Source organism: Crocodylus siamensis, chromosome 4 (assembly GCF_052110815.1).
Source record: "Crocodylus siamensis isolate JL-2025a chromosome 4, ASM5211081v1, whole genome shotgun sequence".
Classification (NCBI taxonomy): domain Eukaryota; kingdom Metazoa; phylum Chordata; order Crocodylia; family Crocodylidae; genus Crocodylus; species Crocodylus siamensis.
The window spans coordinates 202,111,580-202,135,467 of NC_143398.1; the positions used below are offsets into that span (position 1 = coordinate 202,111,580).

At 43.6% G+C, this 23,888-nt stretch overlaps 1 protein-coding gene across 1 annotated transcript in view; it reads left to right on the forward strand.

Moving 5' to 3' along the window:
- The window catches only part of LOC149867443 (uncharacterized), a 193,253-nt gene that overhangs the window by 106,528 nt on the left and 62,837 nt on the right, over positions 1–23,888 (forward strand). Inside the window, exons 8-9 of the mRNA XM_090041709.1 lie at positions 969–2,288; positions 6,759–6,824. The gene's annotated coding sequence lies outside the window, so the exon portion shown is untranslated. The remainder of the gene's footprint in view (positions 1–968; positions 2,289–6,758; positions 6,825–23,888) is intronic.

Below are 23,888 nucleotides of genomic sequence, written 5' to 3' on the forward strand. Positions count from 1 at the left end.
TGGGTCATTCTTTGCTGGGGCAGAGAGCGTTCAGCTCTATGGGCAAGCTGCACATGACTTCCTGGTCTGGTCCTTCTCCAAAGGGTCTGCTCCCCACCATTAGCAGTCCACTCTGGCTGCATGCCAGCTGGCTGCATGCCAGCTGGCTGCTCTCACCCCGCTCTCCTGGGGTGTATATTCAGCCCTGACCTTTGGCAAGCCACACCAAGCCTCCGCTCCCCAGGTCTCTTCTTCCTGTGGTATTTTCCCACTGCTTCATGGCTCTGCTCTCCCTGAGGCACACTGTGGCACTCTCCTTCCAGCCTGCTCTCCTCCCAGGCTCCACCCTCTTCTCTCCCTGATCTACAAGCTAAGGCTGCTGCAGAACTGCTGTGTGAGGGGAAAATGTGGAAAACCCCCATTTACTTCTCTTTCCCCTTCACATTGAACAACCCAACTCTTTTTACTTTTTACTAAAATTTAACTCAGCCATTCTAACTGGGTTCTTACAGCAGGGCAGGACATGGTAGAAGAGTTACATTTACTTTATGTAAAACATATATCAATAAAAACATGTACCAGGAAAAAAGTTGGGTTGTCAATAAAATGTTTGCAGACCATCGGGGAAAAAAAACATTTCTGGGTTGGCAATCTTGGCTTCAATATTCCTCTGCTCCCACTGCCTGGCCCTTCTGTAAGCAGGTAAGCACTGTAATAAATAAACAGTGTTTGAAATGGGGTGCTGCTCAATTTACAAAAGTTAATGAGGGGTGCACTGAGTCTAAAAAGGCTGAGAACTAGGGCTGTGTGAAACAACACCATTTTGTTTGACTTCCATTTCACCATTTCAACAGGACAGTGTGTTTCATTTCAAGTTTCATTTTGTTTCAAAGCATTGTTCCATTTCATTTCGTCAAAACTGTTTCGCTGTTTCGATGTTTCGCCCATAGGTTATAATGAGAGTCTATAATTTTGTCATTTTTTGGCAGATTTGGATGAAAACAGCAGGGATGGTAGCCCATTCTGAGGGCATGAAGTCTGCCAAGTTTCAAGGAGATAGGTGCAGGGGTTTCTGGGAAACTGCACCTCAAGCTGCTGACAAGCAAAACTCATGACATGTGACTGTGTGTTAAGATGTGCCCCCACTGGTGCCTCTACACAACATGGTAATGTGCCCCAATGAGGTCTCCTCCTCCCCTACAGCCTCATTCTGGTCCACCACTTTAAATAACAACAGGTAAAATAATAACTTACTGAGCACTAGTACAGTAGCACCAGCAGCATCTCAGGCAGCCAAACTGTGACTGAGCCTTTCTTTCCACTCCTGCAGAAGCTTCTTATCCAGCATGCATGTTAAGGTGCACCCTCACGGTGTCCTCCCTCTTCCCCCTCCCTCTCCTTACTGTAGCAGCATTTAAAAAATGGACCCACTGAAAGAATGGAGAGGGCTGCCTGGCAGAGAGACAGAGTTTTCCCAGTGGGGACACTGTAGGTTCTGAGGGCAAGTGAGGCTGCTTTGAAGGCAGCCTGTTGGAAGTAGGAGGGGTGATGTAACCCCAGCAAAGTTTTGAAACAAAGCCATTAGCAAGAGCCCAGGAAGGGCTCTGGGCTGGGATTGGCTGAGAGGCTTGGATAAAACGGGGGAGCAGTTTTCCCGTGGCGGGGGGAACAAGAGGGAGAGAGTGGGGTTGAGGGGCAGGCGGGAGACCAGAGACAGAGTCTCAACACAGCGGTTCCTCGAAGATCCCCTAGGAGTGCCCTGAGGAGCAGCAGAAGAGGCTGCCATGGGACAGATTCAATATCCAGTTCCTCTCTCCAGCCCAGGAGCCCGCAGAGGCAGGGTCAGAGAGGGGCTGATTGTGTGGAGACTGCAAGCCAGGAAAGACCTACCTGCAGCCTGGTGAACGGCTGGGTGAGCACAACAAAGTTGGGATGGCAAGAGTGCCAGAATCTACCCTGTTTTCCCTGAGGGGTGAGGGGCTCCAGGGGCAGGAAAAGCCCAGGGAGGGGCTGCGTTTGCCAGGCTGCGAGGTAGGAGAGTTGCTACAGCCTGCAGCTCAGATACTGCTCCCTGCTGAGCCAGGAAAGGGGGTGAAAGACAGGGGAAGGCTGTCTTTGCAGGGACTGCAGAGGAGGAGCCGCTGCCTGATGCCTGGGGACCCTTGCTGCACGGAGACCCCAAGAGCACGGAGATGGACACCAGCACCAGGGAGCGTCCACAGACCACATGCAGGGACACAGACTGTTCCGCTCCCTGAGACACCCCGCCGGGGCAGTGCACACGGGATCCCCTGGTACACCGTGTGCAAGTGAGAGACTGTGTAAATAATCTCTTGAGGGTTTATTAGTTGGTATATCAATGTGTTTATTTAATGGTTATTTGTTATGTTGTAAATAATTAAATCTCGTAAATAGTTTGAGAATTGTCTGCGAGGGTGCTTGATTGTAAGGGGAGGCTCTCTGCTCGGGGGCACTGCATCAGCTTCCCAGGGGGGATGGGCAGGGCTACTGGCTACCGGGTACCCCAGGATCCCACTATTCAGGTAAGGGCGTGTGTTGTGCTGTGCCCAGGGTTACATTACTTTCTGTTTCCCTGCAGGCAAGCCCAGCTTCATCTTTGAAATGCAAAATGTTTCAAAACTTTTGACACATTTGGACTGCCCTCATTTCTTTCCGTGGCTGTTTTGAAGCCCTTCATTTCATTTAGATTTCACTGTTTCTAGCTGAAAGTGAATTGAAACAGTGTCAAAATGAAACAGCTGGCAAAACTTTGCACAGCCCTACTGAGAACCACTAATTTACAGTACAGAACTGACAGTCTTACTACTGCAAGGGTCTGCATCCTAGCCTTGTTGCTGTCCTGTCATACCAGGAAAACCTGATTCCTCACCCAAACTGACTCCTGGAATGCCACATTTCCTGGACACGTCTGTCTTCCATAAACAAGGTGCATGTTTTATTTGGGAGGTGTGTGGTATGCAAGAAAAAATGATGCTTATCTTTTGGATTCTTCTCTACTTCATCGCCTTCATAGATAGAGATAAGTGTAGAATCCTTCAAATAACTGCAATTTAAAAATATATATTTGCCCATTCCTTGTCCTGAAAAACTGTCATGCACACTTGAATGTTAATATTTTAAAGTCTTTTAATTAGAAAAGCGTTTACTGAAGATGTTCTGAATAAATGAGTGTTTCCCACTCCCAGTTTAGTTCCTTTGTCCTGAATAAAGGAGATGGGAGTAGTACAAAATGCCTCTAACAGTTCCCAATGCAGCTTGAGGAGAACTTCCCTGCTGCAGGTGTGCAGACACAGATGGTACACATGTTCTGTTCTTACTACGGTCTCAGGACAATATAATGGAAAAGAAAATCTTCCAGTTGTCTTTCACTTTCCCAGGTCAGCAGCTACTGTAGCAGCTATTGTGAATCCAGCCCAGTGAGCTCAAAGACAGTTCAGAAATGAGAGGTGATTAAAAACACTGCTAGCTATCAGGTTGGATTATTTGGAAGAGAGACTTCAGAAGAATAGCAAACTCCTTCTGTTACCTAAAGGCAAGCACATAAAGGAAAACGAAGTTGCTAAACTGGTAATTGTCCCTGACAACATAATAGTCTGGGTTTGTGGGTCTCTCTCATTCTCTCTTACAAGTCTTACCAAAGTAAATTAAACAGTTGTTAGCTGTGTGAGACTAAGATATCCTTTCCCTGAACAGAGAACAACTGCTACAGTTAACCTTGCAATCTAAGCATAGGTCTTGATCTCTTTTTTTCTGAATGAGCCAGCCAGCTATCCTCATCTTCAGTTGTGAAAGAAGGAAACATAGGAGACTTATGCAGTTATTCCTTTTCCTTTCAGTTCCAGTTCTAAGACCCAGCATGGCAAACCCTGCCCAGGCTTAGATAAAGCTTCAGTAATCTCAAAATAAAAAAATGTGTTTATATCTAGTAATTAAACAGTGATTTGATCTCTTTGCCCCAGGTGGCTGGATTAGGGCTGAAATAAGAAAAGCAGTTCAGACAAAATAAAATCTCCCTTTTATCCCCCATACCTTCCTTCCCAACAGTGCCAGCCATTCATGAACACAAGCCAAACAACAACTTTTGAGGGATTTGAAACAGTTTAGTCAATTTTTTTATAAGTGTTAATTTTAGTAAGCCGCTGCACTTTGTAGTTATAACCAGGACAGGGAGTGCCAAAATATTGCAGGAAAATTTACTCTTAAGAAACTTCTGATGAGAGGGGTCAGTGCTGAGATGCACAAAATGCAGATGTGTTTCCAAATCACTTACTCCTCGTGCAGCATGGATTTTAGAGTTTGAGTTACGATTGCTTCGTCTGAACGATAAAAACACTGCTAACGCACTGCTAAAAGTGTTTTATATTTGCCCCATTCAGTCTTCAGAAGCAGACACCTGTGTCTTCTCAGATCCCTTCTAAGCCAAAGGCAGGATCAGCACCAATACTATTTCTTATTGTGTGAAATAATGTAGTCATATGTACTCATTATTATGTAGTCACACAAAGATACTGCCTTAAGTAGGACATGTTGTTTGCCTCATTTTTATTATTAATTAGCAATATCTCTACTTTTGATAGTTATGTTAAAGAATGTTTTTCTAATTTTATGAGCTAATCTTTAATCTTCTCCATCTTGTAGTCAGAAAATAAATTAGTGTTTCAAAAAAGAGAGAGACCAAGAGAACAAGCTTCAGATACCCAGCCTTGCCAGTCTTTGTGGAGAAAGGTGCAGGGATTGATTATACTTTTGTGTCCTTTGAGATTCAGTGGAATCTAGCAGATTTTTTTCTTTTAGCATATTCAAAGGGTTCACAGTAATGGGGCAATTTTCATGTGTAAATATAATAGAACTATTTTCCAGTGAAATGTTTGCTGGAAATCTTTTATCCATGAACTCCTATGGATTTTACTATGGATTACTAATAGGCAGATAGACCTTCCATAGTTTGCTGAGGGGGAGGGAGGCTACTGGAACGAGAACCAGCCTAGGAAGAACCAAACAGCTAGAAAAAAGCTTTAGGACACTAACAAAAATCAAGATAGCACAACTGTTTTCATGCTTTCTTTGACCACTTGGATTGTAATAACTGGTTTTCTGAAGCAGTCATTTAGAGCAGGTGGACCTCATTGCCCTAATTATAAAAGCTGAGGTAGTGATTAAGGTAAGGCTATAAGTTCATGTGTTTAGGCACACACACTTTTTTAAAAAAGGGTTTTCCTTTATCAGACCTTGATCTCTGCAGAGCCCAGTCTTGAAAACTTCTTTCAGGTGAAACTTTTTTAGGGTTTCTGATCTGTTCTATGTAAGCAGTTCCATTCTGTCAGTAGATAGAGTACTTAACAGAAAGTTTTTCTTTCTGATGGTGGTGAAAAGGGTTTTTTTTTGTATGTTTGTTTGGGTTTTTTGTTTGGGGGAGGGGGGATTCATCTGTTATGGTTCTAGCAAATATCTTGGAAGCAACTCTGGTAGTAGAGGGTGCCAGGTCTCTTTTCTTGATACTTTCCTATTTTCTGTTCTGAACAGAAGACCTAGTAATGCAGCCTTTAATACTGGCTGATAGTACTAAATACTGTGTTCTAAGTGGATTAGTATATTAAATTTAAGGTTTGCTACAAGGAGTGCGAAAGGGTATTGAAACAATCCAGAACTTCCACTATACTTGGCTATGGGTACAAGTATGTCATTTTCACTATATTGCATCTTTTTGGGTTGGTGTTACAGTATAGGCAAGCAAGATATCTTACCCAGTATATTTTGTATGAGACTTTAAAATTCAGTAAACAAACTGCACAAAATAAGGGTCTCAGAATCAGTGATTGCAGCTTATTCAAGCAGTGAATAATTGGAAATGTGCGTTTTTTCACATCTCAAGGCCATGTATAAAGGCTGGATTCTCATTCCATTAACACCTGTTTTCTATCAGTCTAACATCATTGACCTTTTTGGATTTACTGGTGAGACTAAAATCAAAATCTGTTGTGAGGCCTCTTTTTTTAATGATGTAAGCATACCTCAGATCCAACAATCAATGGCCAGCCACTGTGGTGTAACTGCACTATTGCCAACTCAGGGTAGACCAAGATGAGACCATACCAAGTTCCACCAGTGCAAGTTCCAAGTAGTAGTTGAGCTCCACTGGCATATACTGCTGAACACCTGAGGTCTTGTAGTGAAGTCAACTCATTGGTACCTTACTAACTCAAATCCAAGTTGAGGATTTTTTTTGCCCATTTAAGATGGGGGAGGGAGAGCTTGGGGGTAGAACTGTAGTTGCTGCTCTCCTTTCCCCCACCCCATTTTCACCACTTACCCTCTAGTTTCACTCTGCCAGAGTTCTGGTTCTAGTCCAGCCCTCAATATAGAACAGGTGGTTGCTACTGCTACAGCCCCAGCCGGGCCAGGTAGTAGCAGCGGCAGTGCCAGCAGCTCCTGGGGCCAGAGAAACCATGTGCCCCCTGCCCCAGGCTGGTGTGGAGCCAGAACCCTCCCAGAGCTGGAGGATAGATAGAAGGGAGGTGGGCAAAGACTAGGGGGAGCAGGTTCCAGGGGATGACAGTAGTTTTCTTTAAATCAGGAGAAACTCTGAATGTAGGTAAAGCCTAAATCTTGGTATGGTTTGAGTAGTAGAATACCTCTAAAAGGCAACACCAAGTGTTTCCTACATAGGCAAAAAACATTTCTATTCTGATCTCAAGTGGCTTGCCTATTTTGAACGTCAAACCATTTTATTATTTCTGTTTTTTCTCGATTCTGAAAAGATTCAGACAGCTTCAATGATTTGGGCAGTTCCCACCTGCTGCAGCAGGGAGCTGGACTTTGAGCTGGTAAGTAGGAGGCAGGGGAGTGAGGGCTGGAGGAGGGAGGGAGGGGACCATGGGAGGGCCCCCGCCAGGCCCCATGCCCTGTTTGCTCGCCCAGCCTCCCCCCCACTCCAGCTCCTGGGCCAGAGCTGGTTTGGGCAGGGCAGTCGGGGGAGGGGCTGGGGGAGCAGGAGGGGTTGGGGGGGCTCATGTCACAGCCCCCTGCAGTGGGGATCGGCCCCCTGCCAGGCAGCACTCAGTGAGTGAGGCTTTTTTTTTCCCCCAAAGTGCCAGGAGCTGGGGTGAGCCAGGGCAGCCATTGCTGGAGCTGGGAGAACTGGCGGGGGATGGGGCCTGTGTGATTCAGAGATTCAGCAGCAGCCGAATCTCCAAATCAGATTCGGCCAAATTGATTTTGGGACCGTGATTCAAATTGCCAAATCAAATCACTGTCCCCTGAATTGGCCGAATCTGAGTGCAAAGTGAACTGAGTGCCACTTCACGCTGGCCTAGTATTCATCTACAAAAAATAAAAGCCATCTAAAATCACAGTTTGCTGAAACAACTTTGCTTTTTGCATTCTCATTTTAAGAACAAATTGTTCTTGTGATCAGTGGGGAGAAAGATGGTAAAACAAAAGTTACAGGGAAAGAAACAGGAAATGAAGGAGGGAAAAATTCGACTGAAATGGTAAATAAAGCAGCTGAGGGGACATGGCGAGAAATGAAGAGATAAGTAAAGAGATTCTCAGAAGACAATTTCCATGAAGCCAAACCCAAAGAAAAAGATAAAAGCAACTGAATGCAAATTGGTAAAATAGTAGTAATAAATAGGGATGGGAAAACTGGAATCTGGGAAAGTGATTAACACTGAGTGTATGAAGTCAGTGGGAGCTGCTTGTGTCTGTTTGAAGATGGGTTATAATACCAAAGATGCGATGAATGCATAAAATACGAAAAGGTTAACAAAGTTCAGAGAAATTCAGCATTAGTGAAAAACCAACACTGGGAATAGCTTGAGGGATGGGGAGTTTGCCAGGATTGGGGCTGGGGGCTGGCTGGTATGTGTGTGTGTGTGTGTGGGGGGGGGGGGGATGGGGGACAGTGTGGGGGAAATAGTCCTGTGTCAGGGGCCAGGTAGGAAAAATATAGCCTCAGGGCTGGGGCCAGCATTGGGACTGTGCTGGAAACTGTACAGAAGTTCAGTTAGATCAGGTCCAGCAAGACCAGTCTAAGTTAGACTACCTCGGAGGCAGGGTTAACTTGGATCAGGTCAGCCATTTTTAGACAAATCTAACTGTCCTAAACTTCTGTACAGTTCACATTTAGATCAACCTAGCTAGGTGCAAACAGAAGTGCAGCTCCCAGATGTTCTGCAAAGCATTCTGAGTTAGTGTTACCCCAGACCAAACAGAAGTTCACTTTTGGTTCCAGAGGGGTGGGGAATCTAGCTGTGGGCTGGGAGGTGCCCATTGCAAGGGCCATGGCTCTGCCAGTGCTTGCTGTTTTCAGCAGGGGTGGGGAGCAGTGGAGAGAGATCACTCTTGGGTCTCCCCAGCTGGTGCTGAAGGGTGGGGTGGGTGAACTGGAGTTCCCTCACCTCAAGGGGGCTCCAGTATATCCCCATCATCTGGGGTGGGGACTGAAAACCCCCCAGACTGAACTCCCTCCACTCCCTTTTCCCCCTTTCCGTTCTGAAAACAGTGACAGGCTGGGAGTCTACAAAAGTCTACACGTTACAAAAGATGCTACATTTTGAAATGTCTTTATCTGATACCTCATGCGATGAAGGGTAAGATTTTTCACCCAATCAGCCATTTTTGAAGCTGTCTGCAGCTGTGCACTTATTTGGTAATAGTTGTAGACTGCTTTCTATGGCCAGATCAGAAAAAAATTGTCACTTCTGTCTGCACCTTAAGTGCAAGGTCTGTACCTGGTCAAAGTAAGTTGTATCTGTGGCTGTGTTTAACAAAATCTAACCTCCCTGAATGTCCATATGCACTTAAAGAGTAGAATTATTTAATTACTGATGTATCAAAAATACAGATGAGTTAATGAGATATTAACTGAGAAACAAAATCATCTTAAATCAAAGTTTTAACACTTAATGATCCTGTGTGTGTGTGTATAATTATTTTGTTCTGAAAAAGCTCCATGGCATTTATTTTCAGGAAGAATACTCTAAAAAGTATATTATTGTGTTGATTTCGATTATTTTTCAGCTTGTTTTTAATCAGTAGCTAGTTGATTCTGGCAGTAGGTAGTTGATTGAAAAGTAGGAAAAGAAGCTGAATTTTCTGAAAGATTAAGAAAAAAAATTGTAAAGGCTCTTCACGGTGTAATTATAATTAGGCAGCACTTGATTTCCAGATCACTCAGTCTGAAGCCAGTAGAGGGAATTATGCAGCTGATCATCAATGACCAGCTCTTTTTGGCCGTTGGGAAAAGTGCATAAGAAAGAAATATTCTAGGAAGCTTTAATGAGAGCAAGATTTAGGATCGAATGCTGGACTCCTTATTCTATCAGGAAGTGTTAGAAGCACAGGTTCAAGCCCTTAATCTGAATTTGAAGTCTGGGTCCCACAAGGAATCTGTAGCAGATCTAGGAAATAACTAGGCCTCAGTTTATTTAAAAAAAAAAACAACCCCCAAAAACCTAGTATTGCTGTCACCAGCTGGGGTATAGCAAAGACACCCATCTTGACTATTAATTCAGGGCTTAATCCTGCAGCCCTCACTCATGAATATGATATCATTAATTATTTGTCTAAGTGATTTATAGATGGATATGAGGCGGAGGCCCAAGCTCCAAAATGCTTACAATTTACAATAAACGGAATTATTCACTTTTGTCCCCAATCAGGTTAAAAGAACTGACCATCATCTATCCTATTGCAGGTACTTTTATTTAAAATAGTTTCAGTTTTCTGTAAGAGTAGCATTAGAAGAACTATAGAATTGACAGAATGAGGATGGACTAATCGGGCATTTTTACATGTGCTCCTGATGTGGCGCTGGGTGCTCTTAATTAGCAAGCCATGCTAATTAAAAGTGTCCATGTGTCATGTGTATCAGAAGCACAGCATGTCCCCATGCTGAGAAAGTGACAGGGTGGTGCTTGAACTAAAGCCCAATGAACACGTTTTATTTCAAAGTGCACTGCCATCGTTCTCTCAGTGGGAGATGCGCTGCGCCTCTGATACATGTGACATGAAAGGCTGCCAGAGTAAGTTTACGTGCTCCAGCAGACTCGATTAATCAAGTCTGCTCTGACGCACTGGATTTCCAGCGCATGGCTCCCTGCATGTGTGCAAGCACCCATAGACATTTATTTTTATTTCGGAGTAAAATTCTTTCAGAGTAAACGTGCTTGAGTTTAAGGATGATGCCGTATGCTGACAGGGTTGTATCTAGGGAAGGTGTAGTGGTGCAGCTGAACCCTGCTTTGATTCCTCATCCATCCAAAATTTTAAAACTAACTGACAGTGGCAGCAACGCTTCTATTCAGACAACAAAGATAAGAGTCCCTTGACTTCATAGCTCATTGTAACCTACCTGATTCCTTCTAAACTCCTCATCCCATAAGTGTTAATAACCCTCTCACCTCTTTGATGTTGCACTAACCAAGCTGTTCTTGTTTCTGCAGTTCTACTCTTAGCTGCTCCTTTTAATATTGTTCCTGTTTCCACAGCCCTGCAGACTGCTTTTAACTCTAGCTAAAAAATCAACTTGGGTATGAAAACATTAACTCAGGGAAACATTAGTTTGCATGTGGAAATAACTGGATCCTAGGCAAGCTGTTTAAGAAAATTATGCTGGCACACATCCATGAGGGGCCAGCAGGGGACTGCATGCTTAGGGGCAACCAACACGGGTTCATCAGTGGCAGGTCCTGTCAGACCAACCTGGTGGCCTTCTATGATCAGATTAACAGATCATTAGATGCAGGGGTAGCAGTGGACATAGTCTTCCTGGGCTTTCGGAAGGCCTTCGACACTGTCTCTCACCCCGTTCTCATTAAGAAACTGGGGGACTGTGGTGTCAACGTCCACACAGTCAATTGGGTCGCCAACTGGCTGGAGGGCCGCACCCAGAGGGTGGTGGTGGATGGGTCCTTCTCAACCTGGAAGGACGTGGGCAGTGGGGTTCTGCAGGGCTCAGTCCTCGGGCCTGCGCTGTTCACCATCTTCATCAGTGATTTGGATGAGGGGGTAAAAAGCACCCTGTTCAAATTTGCTGACGACACTAAGATGTGGGGGGATGTTGGCACACTGGAAGGAAGCATCAGGCTTCAATCAGACTTAGACAGGCTACAAGGGTGGGCGGATGTCTGTGTTGAACCCCATCCTATTCACAAGTGCAAAGTGATGCACCTGGGGAGGAACAACCGGCACCATACCTACCAGTTGGGGAACTCCCCTCTTGCCCCTGTGCACTGCCAGGAGTGACCAGGAATAACGGTCACAAGCTGGCAGAGGGCAGGTTTAGGCTAGATATCAGGAAGCACTACTTCACAGGCAGGGCGGCTAGGATCTGGAACCAACTTCCAAGATAAGCGGTGCTGGCTCCTACCCTGTGGGTTTTTAAGAGGAGGTTGGATGAACATCTTGCTGGGGTCGTTTGACCCCAGTATTATTTCCTGCCATGGCGGGGGTTCGGATTAGATGATCTACTCAGGTCCCTTCTGAACCTAAAAACTATGAAACTATGGAGTCAGGAGCGGACTGGCCAAGTTTACCGATGACACCCAACTCTGGGGCAAAGCACCCATGCCAGAAGACAGGCAGGTGATCCAGGCTGACCTGGACAGGCTCAGCAAATGGGCGGACGAGAACCTGATGGTGTTTAACACTGAAAAATGCAAGGTTCTCCACCTTGGGAAGAAAAACCTGCAGCATCCTTATAGGCTTGGCAATGCTACGCTGGCTGGCACTATGGAAGAAAGAGACTTGGTGGTCATCATTGACCACAAGATGAACATGAGCCTGCAATGTGATGCTGCAGCTAGTAAAGTGACCAAAATGCTGGCTTGCATCCATAGATGCTTCTCAAGCAAATCCCGGGATGTCATTCTCCCCTTGTACTCGGCCTTGGTGAGGCCGCAGCTGGAGTACTGCGTCCAGTTTTGGGCTCCACAATTCAAAAAGGATGTGGAGAAGCTTGAGAGAGTCCAGAGAAGAGCCACGTGCATGATCAGAGGTCAGGAAAACAGACCTTACGACGACAGGCTGAGAGCCATGGGGCTCTTTAGCCTGGAAAAGCACAGGCTCAGGGGTGATCTGATGGCCACCTATAAGTTTATCAGGGGTGACCACCAGGCTCTGGAGGAACATTTGTTCACCAGAGTGCCCCGAGGGATGATGAGGTCAAATGGTCATAAACTACTACAAGACTGTTTCAGGCTGGACATAAGGAAGAATTTCTTTACTGTCTGAGCTCCCAAGGTCTGGAACAGTCTGCCATCAGAGGTGGTTCAAACACCTACATTGAACACCTTCAAGAGCAAATTGGATGCTTATCTTGCTGGGATCCTATGACCCCAGCTGACTTCCTGCCCTTTGGGCTGGGGGCTGGACTTGATCTTCCGAGGTCCCTTCCAGCCCTAATGTCTATGAAAAACTTTGTGAAGCATTGTTGTATGGAAGCATTCTTATATGAATCTGAAAGAGATCTATATTTAATTCTAATGACAGGAGGACTAAAGAAACAACATCTTTTGATTATTTTTGCCTAGTTTGGTGTGGTTTTTATACCTAATATAGGCTATAATAAATTAATGCATGTTCCAATGCATGTTTGATTTTTAAATAAAATTCAAATATAACAATAAGTTATATATACTTTTTTCTTTGATCTTAACTGGAATAATATAGCCCTAGGTTCCTACTATATTAGTAAACCTTCTAGTTTCTTTTTACCTGAAGAGAAAGGTATGTTGTATTTATATGTAGTGATGCACCACATTATCTGCACCCCCCTTTTCAAAATTCTAAATCCTCCTATGTGTGCTGATATAACATTTTTTTATCAAGAAAATATTTAAGCTAACAGAACTTAAAATATGCAACTGACAAATAAACAGTGATCAAGACTTAAGCAGTAGGACTGTACGAAGCGTCAAATGCTGATTCAGTTCAGAGGAGATTCGGCCTTATTCGACAGCTGAATCTCTGAATCCAAATTGAACTAGGAAACCGATAAAAAGGTCCAAATCAACTCAGACTCTGAATCTACTTGGAAAAAGATTCAGAGATTTGGCGATTTTAGGCCGTCCCTGCTTGCTGCCACAGGGAGATGGACCCAGACTCTGTGCTGGTAAGTAGGGGGCAGAGGGGGCAGGCTGGGAGAGGGGACTATGGAGGGATCCCACCATGCCCATCCTCTGCCTGCTTCGCCCAACCCCCCTGAATGCCCTCTGACCCCTGCCCACTCTACCAGCCCCATCAATGGCTACCCCAACTGGCCTCAGCATCTCCGCCTTTTTTTAAAGAGCCCCGCACTCACCAGCTGCTGAAGTGGCCCCTGGGGCTTCTAGGGGATTATGGCAGAGCCCCACCCACCATGCAGCACAGGGCAGTAGGGATCGCCCTTTGGCCTGGCAGCAGCCGGTGACTGCGGGGCTGGGATGCTGAGGCCAGGTGGGCCATTGACGGGGCTGGGAGAGCAGGTGGGGGATGGGGCCTGTTTGATTTGGAGATTTGGCAGCGGCTGAATCTCCAAATCAGATTCGGCCAGATCAATTCAGGACAGCGATTTGAATCACCGAATGGAATCGCTGTCCCCTGAATTGGCTAAATCTGAAGTGACTACTAGCTGCTTCGCACAGGCCTGTTAAGCAAACTGTCTTCACTGTGTTAGTGTGAAAATGTTTTTCCCCCTGTGATCAAAGACTTATTTTCAGTGTTTGAAAACTGTAAGCCATTTACATATCTGTCAGTTTAACAGCGTTGCACTGTAATGTAGACATCTCAATCTTTTATTTCTATTAATGAATTAATTAGTTCAAACAAAATGTATGTTATACTCTTTCAAATTATTTTAAAGTTAGGAATGTGCAGTAATGAATGAACAGGGCCTCTTGCATGGGTTGCTTTGTTAGAGAATAACAGGCAGAGCTTGTTTTCCTGTTATAAAAGAACGACTACAAATAGTTCTTGACATGTAAATTCAGTGTTGCTCTGTTTGCTTCCACTGAGTTTCTGTAAAAGAGAATTGGTCTATCTGAATGATCTTACTTTTGATTTCCCCCCCCCCCAAATCAATATAATAAAGTAATTCTTTCATACCTGTCCTTTCTGTTCTCAGAAGAGTTTAGCAAAGTCAGAAAATGTGTCTTTCTTCAATTATTTCATGATTGTTTGCATTCAATCCTTTCATAGGGACACATGTAAATATGCTTTTTAATAAGGGTATCTCCCTATAAAATAAGCTAAATAAATTTTACATTTAAGGTAAGAACTAGTTATGGAGAAAATTTGTTTCATTCTGTTGCATTCTGATGTCTCTTTCTATGCAAAACCTGCTTCAGCCATACAGTGGGGTAAGTGTTTACTGATATAGGATGCATAATTCATTTTTTGGCTTTCTATCTTCTCTTCTGTTTCTGGAATACTAAGTATTTAGATTAGACAAAATTATTCTTTGCTCCTATTAATACTGTTCGCTTGCAAGGAAGGAAACCTAACACGCAACATACCACACTTAAGGTAAAATTCTATTCTTGGCTCTGCATGATGGATCTTGACTCTACTAATATCCCAGAGTCCTATACACAGAATAATAGAGCTGAGATCTGCTCTGTGAAGCTTAGAGCAAAATTTTTCTCTGATACTGTAATAATACGTCAAAAAAGAGGGAAAAAAAACGGAATAGATATAGGCTTAGACGATTTGTTGTAGGTTGCTGGTAAGATTCTGTTTAATAAACTCAGCTGTGATTTATTAGCAGTGATCTGTTTGTTACATATTAAATACTGTTTTCCAAACCGAGCCATTTTTCCTGGCTGGTGAGGAGGGTGCTCCTCCTTCATACTGATGTGTGGACATTCAGGCTTATGGATCAGACTGAGGTTACTGTTCTCTGTGTGCCAAAGTAGGAAAGAATTTCACACCTTTCTGAGTAACTCAGCTGCAAGTAAAGACTAATGCAGCTTGAGAGCCAATTAAAGCATGTCTTTGCAAAATAGACATTTTGCTTCTAAGGAGTGTATGTGTCTGATTTGGAAAGTTTTCTCTTACGGATCTGGTGTATTTTGGTAATTTGATTTGGCCATTCTGATATGGCTTGCAAAGATTTAACTATAGCTTAAAAATAAATACTAAGTCAGTGGCAGAAGTGAGATTTGCTGACTGTTTCAGCATTGCAGTAAAGTAAGCAAAAATCTCTTCAGTTGGTGCATAGGGCCCAATCTAAAGTTCATTAAATTCTATGGATGTCTTTCTTGTGACTACATTGATGTTTACATTGTAACTTTAGCAAGAGAAGGTGGAGGATTGTCATTAGAGATCCTAACATTTTATAGTTTAGAGACCTTGCGTATTTGAATTGGTGTTTCTCTCAAGTTATTTCTTACCCCTCCTAATGTGATGGACACTAATAAGGAAACCCATGCCATGGTTGAATCACTGAGTTGCACACAGGTTTTCTTGATACAGTGTGGCAAACTTTGCTTTGCAAAGCATTCACAAATGATCCCTACTTTTTTCAAAACTTGTAGTATTCCAACATCACAAGTAAGCAAAAAGCATCCTAAAGCTGATCACTAATGTGTTCTGTTTCAAATTAGATGGATTAATTCCATTAACCAAATCATGTGCAAACCATCTGTGTAAATGTTTGAATTCTAAATGATTTGGGATGGCGATGGGTGTACACTTCATTTTTATTGATTTATTTTAGTTTGTTAGGAATCTTTAAAAAGGAACTTCTATGAATTAAACTGAAAACAAAAAGTTAACAGTTGTGCGGGTAGAGGAGAACCTTGTTTCATATCACAAAAAGTTAATGTTGTAAAAATAAGAATTTTATCTGCCATCTGTGACTGATTAAGGGGTTAGGGCTAAATTGTATGCAAGTTGTACATTTAAAAAAAAGATCCACCCTTCAACGTTTTAATAAAGACACCTTTCCTGTTATATTTCAGAGGCTTATCTCAGTGGTGGGAGGACAGAATAAAAATCATGACCAGGCAATAAATAGGAGTGATTCTGCAAATAGCTATAAAATGGACAGAGGCTGAGTGATTGTATGGGCTAAGTACAGATGATCAAAAAGCCTGAGGCTGAATTGATTCAATCTTTGCAGGTTAGTCTAAGCTGCATGGTTTGAGACAAAAAGCAAGTGAACAGATGCTCACTTTTGATTCCAGAAATACGGTCTCATGCTTGCAGTGGCCCAGGTCAGAAACAGGGGGGGGAGCATTGGAGCATGCCTCCCTGTTCAGTTGGAGTAGACAGCCTGGGTCAAGGCTAGCAACTCACCCTAAAATGGAGGTGGGGGAGATGCAAAGCATCCTGGGATGCTAGGGTACTGAGAGTTAACTTGAATCTGATGGGGATCTGGGACAGAAGTTAACCTAAATCAGTTAAGTCTGTTATTACATCCATCCAGGTTTATCTTAAACCAGTTTCAGCTATTTTGAAAGTGGTTTATGTGCAATGAACTGTTGTGTTACAGATCTGAACTAGTTTCTGCTCACTTATATCAGTTTATTATCTAACGTCTGTCCCTACCCATGGAGGGGTATTGGCTGCAGCTTCCATGACCTGAGGGTTCAAAGATACTTAGTGTTCTGGGGACAGTGAAAGAAAATTAATATCTCTTACTCAGAGACCCCAAGATTATGACACCGACTCTAGAGCTACATAATACATTTAAGTGTCATAAATTGGGGTATTCAACCTGCAGTACAGGCAATACAAATAGCATGGGCAGCCTTTTTTATGTGGCACATGACCCACTGGGGAGGGGACAGATAGGGCAGGGAGAAGAGCAGCAGTTGGGTTGGGGAAGAGGATTGGAGTGACACTTGGGAATGGTGCAGAGCTAATTTGCGGTACAACTGCCAAAAATTTGGGCCCCACTGTCACAGAAAACAAACCAGGCTGGGTCCTCTTTTTTTTTTTTTTTCTAAACACCTGTTGTTTACCAGTACTACTGCAATAAGAGAACAAGGTTGCAAACTTCTTTTGCATTATGACTGCCATTTCAGCTGACACGAAGATTAATCTCAGAAATTCATGTATTTGTGTCCCACGTGGTTTTGTCCATAGTGGGTGAATTACATGTGAAATTAATGCAACACAAACTCTGAAGCGGTTCATGCTGGACTAAACTGCTCTCGGGTGCAGTGTCTGCATGTGCACCTGAAACAGCAGCAATTTGAGTTTGGGTGCAGAAAGCCCCCAGCTGGTTGGGCTGACTGAGTGCAATTGCACCGTGGTTACCATCTACATGTGTGTTTTAGTGCAGTAAAGTACTCTGCCCCAAAATAATACTATCCCTGACTGTACTATCCTACAGGGGAGTTGGTTAGTTTACATGTGCACCAGTCGTAGGGCTCAGTAGACTGATGCTTTATTGTGGGGCTAATTAGTCTACTCTGCAGTAAAGCACACACATAAATGCACCCAGTAACAATAAAAAAGAGTGGCTGAAAGTATAGTACCTGGAAACAAATCAAATAAGTTGATGCATATTGCAACTATTTGTCTTGGCCCTAGGGTGCTAAAGCCTGGGTAACTTGTGCAGTATTTCATCAGGCTAGGATTGCTTTTGCATGGTTACTATGTTGAATTCTTGTTTCATTATGACAACATAGAACATAGCTGATGCTGTGCCGTATGGTAAATACATGTTGCAATAATAATGGTCTTTGCACTGGCTTCTCACAGCACCCAACTAGTTCATGTAACGCTTATTCCATATTGCTGTTGCCAGGCAAAGTTTTGAAGCTGAAGTTGTCAGGTTCCCACTAATTTTTTTCCTTATTCATTTTGTGCTTAGGATTCCATGAGTTGAACAGCAGATATCCCATTAAACTGTAGCAGATAACTCAAACCAAATCTCTGTGGTAAATCTGCTTTTCAGCACCTGGTGCATTTCCTCTAATGAAGCCTTTTTCTCTCCATGATATGAATCCATTAGACACTGAGAAGCTTGAGCATGTAAAATATTTTGTTTATCTGGTGCTCCTCAGAGGTACTGTCTGTCATCATAGATGTCTGTAGTAAATATAGCAACAGTATTGCTGAAAGAGGGCATAATGTTATAGCCGATTAGATTTATGGCCAGCATAAATGGCAAAGCTTCTAATAACCATAATTCCACACTTCAATCATAATACCAGTATTGAAGTCCAGTTTTTCCAGGTATTTTGTGTTTCCAAAAATATCTTAATTGTGGCTTCTGTTTCTGCTTGCAGTACTGTATCTATAACTTGAAAGAAAAATAAGCCCATCAGGTAGAGATAAAATATATAAAGAGGTGGTGGGAAGAAAGACAGACAAGTTGCTGGCTTTGCATGTAGCAAATAGGAAGTCAGAAGTTATTTTGATAGACCCATAAGAAGTATGGGGGAAGTCATGTCAGCTCCAGGATGGGATGGAGATAGCGAGTCCATATGTTTGTGAGCATGCATGGCTGTAAGTGTTTACATTTAAAACGTCTCTGAATGTCTGCCTCTTAGATAATGAACCAAAGCTGCACAGTTGACTGCTAAAATGGTAGAAAGAGAAGGTAGTAGCAGCACTCATTAAAATGATTACATTTAAGAACATGTAAACTTTAGATGCCCTTTAAGGAGCTATTCTATCCTTCCTTCTGAAGCAGTTCATTGCTGTTTGGTTATAGGTCATCCACCAATGAAACTCAGATCTCTGGTGTGTATCAGATGCTGGATATTGACAGAAAGACTTAATAGATTACAACCTGAGTAAATAATTGTGTGTGTTTTTAAGGTGTGTGGCATGTGAAGCTGCACAGATAGCTTTTAAATCCTTTGGTATTGCAGTAGGATTTGTTATAACTTCTGTAAGCTTACTAAAAGGCTGCACAGTTTCCATGGATGGCAGTTTGCTTATGCCTACAAAACTTCCAACTAAACCTTGTATAAAATAGCTATTGGTCAACTGTAGAGGCATTGTTCTTCTTAAAGGCAAATGGTTTCACTGTATATGGATTTTTTGGCATTGGCATTTTTAATTCAGAAGTCAGTAAAAACCATTCAGAGAATTTTTTAATACTTGCCATAGAAACCTAACCTGAGTAGATCTTAAGTTTCAGGGCCTTTATCATTACTCCAAGCACTCCTATAGAATTAGATTATAATGAGGTTAACTAAATTAAGCATGCCATTCATGCTGTAATGTGCCTGTTCATATGGACACTGAGTTTTGACTAGAGGGTAGTAAATTTCAAATTATTAATGCTGATCTGGTGTTGATCAGTTGAGAACTCTAAAGACTGAATACTTATCTGAATCTCTTATGGAGTGTCAACTATCTGTTTTTTCAATTTTTCTTCCCTACAACATGCGTTCCAAATGGAGACCCTTTGCCCTTTCTCAGCTCTGGTTGTAAATCTGTCTTCATATTCCAGAACAGATGCTTCTACCCACAACTTGTAATTAGGCCCTGGATCTCTTTCACGTGATAGCTTCACAGTGTATGTTACCTCTCATAGTCTTTCCTGGACTCATAATTGCTACTCATCCCAAAGCAAACTGTGACTTTTCAATCTTTTGATAAGTGTGGTGTAGGGCTTAACAGACCCCGTGCCTGGTTACTATTTTGTGTCAGAATACTTCGTTACTGTCTGATGTGAAAGCCACAAACGGGGTAGGAAGTCAATATAGCTGGACCTAACTTGTATTGTTTCTAAATCAAAAACTAGAAATCTATCAGGGTTTACGATGGGACCATTAAAATGCAGTAGTTCAGAGTTAGGTTTGCATTTCTGAAAAAGAGGAGTATGCAGTGGAAGACTTTGAAAGTTCTTGAGTGGATAAGCAAGGTGTCTAGAAGGAACATAGAGAAGGTTAGTGGTCACTTTAAAGAATTTGACAGGGTTTAAGGTTTAGACAAAGAGGATTAAGAGTCAAGACAGCGTGGTTCCATTATTAACTCAGAACCTCCTGTGACATACCAGGTGAATCGTTTAGCCTTACTCTGCCTCATTATCTTCTCTTAAAATAGGAATGTTATCTGCGTACCAGAGGGGGTAGTATGAGGCTGATTGACATAAATATATAATCTTGATTCTGAAAATGTAAATGTACTATTTCTGCTCCAGATTCCTAACTGTATTCTTCTATTATTCTGGTATAAAATAACACTACTTCCTTAAATGAAGATATTCATAAAACTTTCAGACAGTCTCAATGGCATCACTATGTCCAATGCTGTAGCACAGATTCAGTCCAAATGGGACCGTTATGATCACTGAGACTGACCCCTTACATATCACAGGCCATTGAATTTCACTCAGTAATTCCTGCACAGAGCCCAATAATTTGATTGAACATGGGCATATCTTCTAGAAAGACTTCCAATCCTTGTTTAAAAACTAGTCTCAACTTTTTTTTGTTTCAAATTCTAGCCATTGGATTTCATTAAGCTTTTTTTTCTTTTCCTCATGGATTAGAAAGATGTCTTCTAATAGATGTCTGCTTAAAAAATATCAGATACACTCTTAACCTTCTCTTTAATAAACAAATTAGACTGAACTTTTTAAAACCTCTTGTTCAAAATCATATTTTCCAGAATATAATAATTCTTGCAGCTCTTCTCTAAATCCCGTTTTGTTTATCAACATGGAACATGGCATTGATGTCTTTGAATAATGCCACCTACAAAGGTAATATCCTCCCCCTCCTGATCAGTATTCCTTTATTCACCCTTTTTCACCACAACATCATGTTGGAAGCTCATGTTCAAATAGTAATCTCCCAGTGCTCCTCAAGATACTCTCCACCTTTTTGTTTTCTACTAATAAGTCCCAGGGCCATGTCTATACAAGATGTTGACTTTGCAGAAGCTTGTTACTACTGCGCAGTAGCACTGCATGGCACAAAGTGTGACGTGACACTATTGCACAGTAGTAACGAGATACTGTGCAGTCAGCATCACCTAAAAGCCATTTGGCAATACTACTGTGCAGTAACTTCAGTTCTTGCATAGTAATTTAGGCTAGGGACAGACATTACACAAATCTATTTAAGTGATCAGAAATTGGTTTAAACCTGCAATAGAACAGGTATACACAATGTTCAGTTTACATAAGCCAGTTTAAAAATGGCTGAAATCAGTTTGAGAGAAACCTGGCTGAATGTAGTATCAGACTTAACTGATTTGGATCAAACCAGTTTATGCAATGTCTGTCCCAGACCCTTGCTGATTTTAAATTAAATCGGACTCCCCCAGCATCCCGGCATGCTCTCTGCTCCACAGCAGAGTTGGCCCCTCCCCTCTGCTCCCTGGCCAGAGCTCCGGCAGAGACTTGTAGGTACAGCAGGGTCTGCTGACTTCCCTGAACCCAGCTCCCCACACCATCTCACAACTCACTGCTTAAGCAGGGATCCCTTCCTCCTCTCTGCCACAGCACTGACCATAGCCAGCATGTGGTATGTTAGCTAATGCTGTGTAGGGCTCTGGCAGAGACTGAAGAGAGGGTCTGCCTGGCTTCCCCCTGTCCTACGCCCCACTCACTGCTCAAGCAGGAAATCGCCCCCTCCCTCCCTCCCATCTACCACAGCCTGGGCCCCAACCCCATGGATCCTAGGCATGTGGTATGCTAGCTAATGCCAAGAGATCTGTCCACGTGTGTCTCTCTTTCCAATTTAAGTAAGGCAGGCAGACAGAACAATGACTGCTTAGGGCTGTTTGAAGCTAATCGAGAGGTCAGCTGGTAAGCTGTTTAAGAAGTCTGAAGTAATGGAGAGAGGCCATTGTTTTGCTAAACTAGTGATAAAGATTGTTATCACTATCACCCCCCAGCTGGCTGGCTTTCCTGCTTGCCAATTTGCTTCAGGCAGTATGATGATATGGAGCTTTTCAAATCTCCTTCCCTGCTTCATCAACAGATGCATACACTACACCCCTGCCACCCCCCATGCTTGCCTCAGAATGCTAGTCTGGGGCTGGGGGCTGGCAACACTCCCACCCCTTGAGCAGCCAGCAGGGAAAAGCCTGGGACCATGCAGGCCGACCTCCCTAATGAGAGAGTCCTGCCAGGGCCTGGTCATGCCCCCCTCAGCTAGGCTTCCTGCAGAAGGGAAGAGAGGGCTGCTTTAGTGCCTGCCCCACACCCAGCTTCTAGCCTGAGCCACTGCAGGCATGTGCCTGAATTTCCTTGTGCAGCCTCATGAGGTTGGGGTGGGGAAAGGGAGTTTCTTCTCCCCCTCTACCCCATGAGCTGTCCTGGCCCTGTGGTGTGCCACAGCCCAGCAGTTGGGGGTGGGGGGAGGGGGGGGCTGTGGGGAAAGGGGGTATTCCTGGCTGGGCTGTGGACACCACTACTTGGCTGGGGTGGGGAGGGGCTGCAGGGGAAGGGGAAAGGGCTTTGGGGTCTGTGTCCCTGCAGCAGTCTCAGCTAGGGCAGCACTGCACTACAGCTGCTGGCTGCAGCTGCCAGGAGGCTGGGGAGCGCAGAGTTCCTCATCTTCCCCCAGCCCTTTTCCCCCCCCCCCCCAAGACCCCAGCCAGCAAGCTGGGGGGGGGGCTTTGCAGTGGGGGCCTCTGGTCCCCTGCTTCTCTTCTCCCCTGCTCCCAGCTGCTGTTGACAGTTGTAAGCTGGCAGGGAGATGAGGCTGGGGAGAGGGACTGTTCCAGCAGCCTCTTGGGATGCATGCAGGAGTGTCCCTAGCAGCTAGTGCAGGCAGGTTGTGAGCTCCCACCACTAAAAGTAGATGTTTGTTCGGTTGGCTCCCACTCTAATTTACGGTACTATTTGCACTTTATTTTATTGCACTTTACTCAAAATTAGAGCGCTTCTGCAAGGGCCTTTTTGTGTCTGTGCTTAACCCCTGTTATCAGATCTATTTGTTAGCCAGTCTAATCTATTTAATATGTGCTGCATTAAAGTTGTGTAGAGCTATATTTCCAAGTAGAATGTCTTGTGGTACTGAATCAAGTGCATTACAGAAGTCTATTATCAACAAATCTTGTAATATCATCAAAGGATATGTGTGTGATGAGACCTGTTTTACTGAAACGAGGTTGATTAGCATTAACTATATTTCCATTTATGTATTGATTAAAACAACTATATGTTTATTTTGACACTTATTTTGGCAGGCTAAGTCTATTACCCAGTTTTTTTTCCACTTACCTTTCTTAAATATTGCTACAATATTGAATTTCCTTCAGTTTGCTAAAGGGTGAGTGCTATAGTGGGGTGGGGAAGTATGTGAGGGGAAGAGAGATGCTACTAAGCATTGATAGGAAGGGTGATGAAAGCTGGGGGGGGCGGTGAGTTTGACCTGATTCAGGGGCTTAGAAGAAGTTCTGGGCAGCTGCTTCCATGCCATCGTCTGTCTGCCTCTGTTGGAGGGTGAGAGTAGGGGTATAGCCACTGCTGGAGCAGTGGCCCACTGGTCCTACAACCCCCTTTACAAAATCCTGAATCTGCCTATATCAGGAAGGGTTTTCAGTAACCAGCCAGCTGAGCAGGGAACTACCAGAGTGAGCAGGAGTGAAATGCTGAGGAGAGGAGTAGGGAAGGAAAGGTACTCCAGTGCTTAAACAGCTCTCCCTACTGCACATGACTGACTGGGCAAGAGATAAGCATCCCCCCCCGCACCCCATTTAAGATCTTTGCTTGCAAACAGTCTCTTTGAGTTAGGTAGGTAAGCCAGGCCCACTTCTTGGATAGCTCTTATTCTTTCTCTTTCCCTCACCATAGCTGTCCAATACCTCTGTCAAGCTCCTTCATTTCTTTTCCCTGTGCCTCCCCACACAGCAACCTTTCTGTAGACAGTGGTTTGCCTACAGCTTTGCTAGGTTGGCAAGTAACAGGTGTAACCTGGGTGTACTGGAGTCTGTACTCCCCTTCAATAGAAGGGAATGGTCAGCAGGGTGTACGTGCTGGAGAT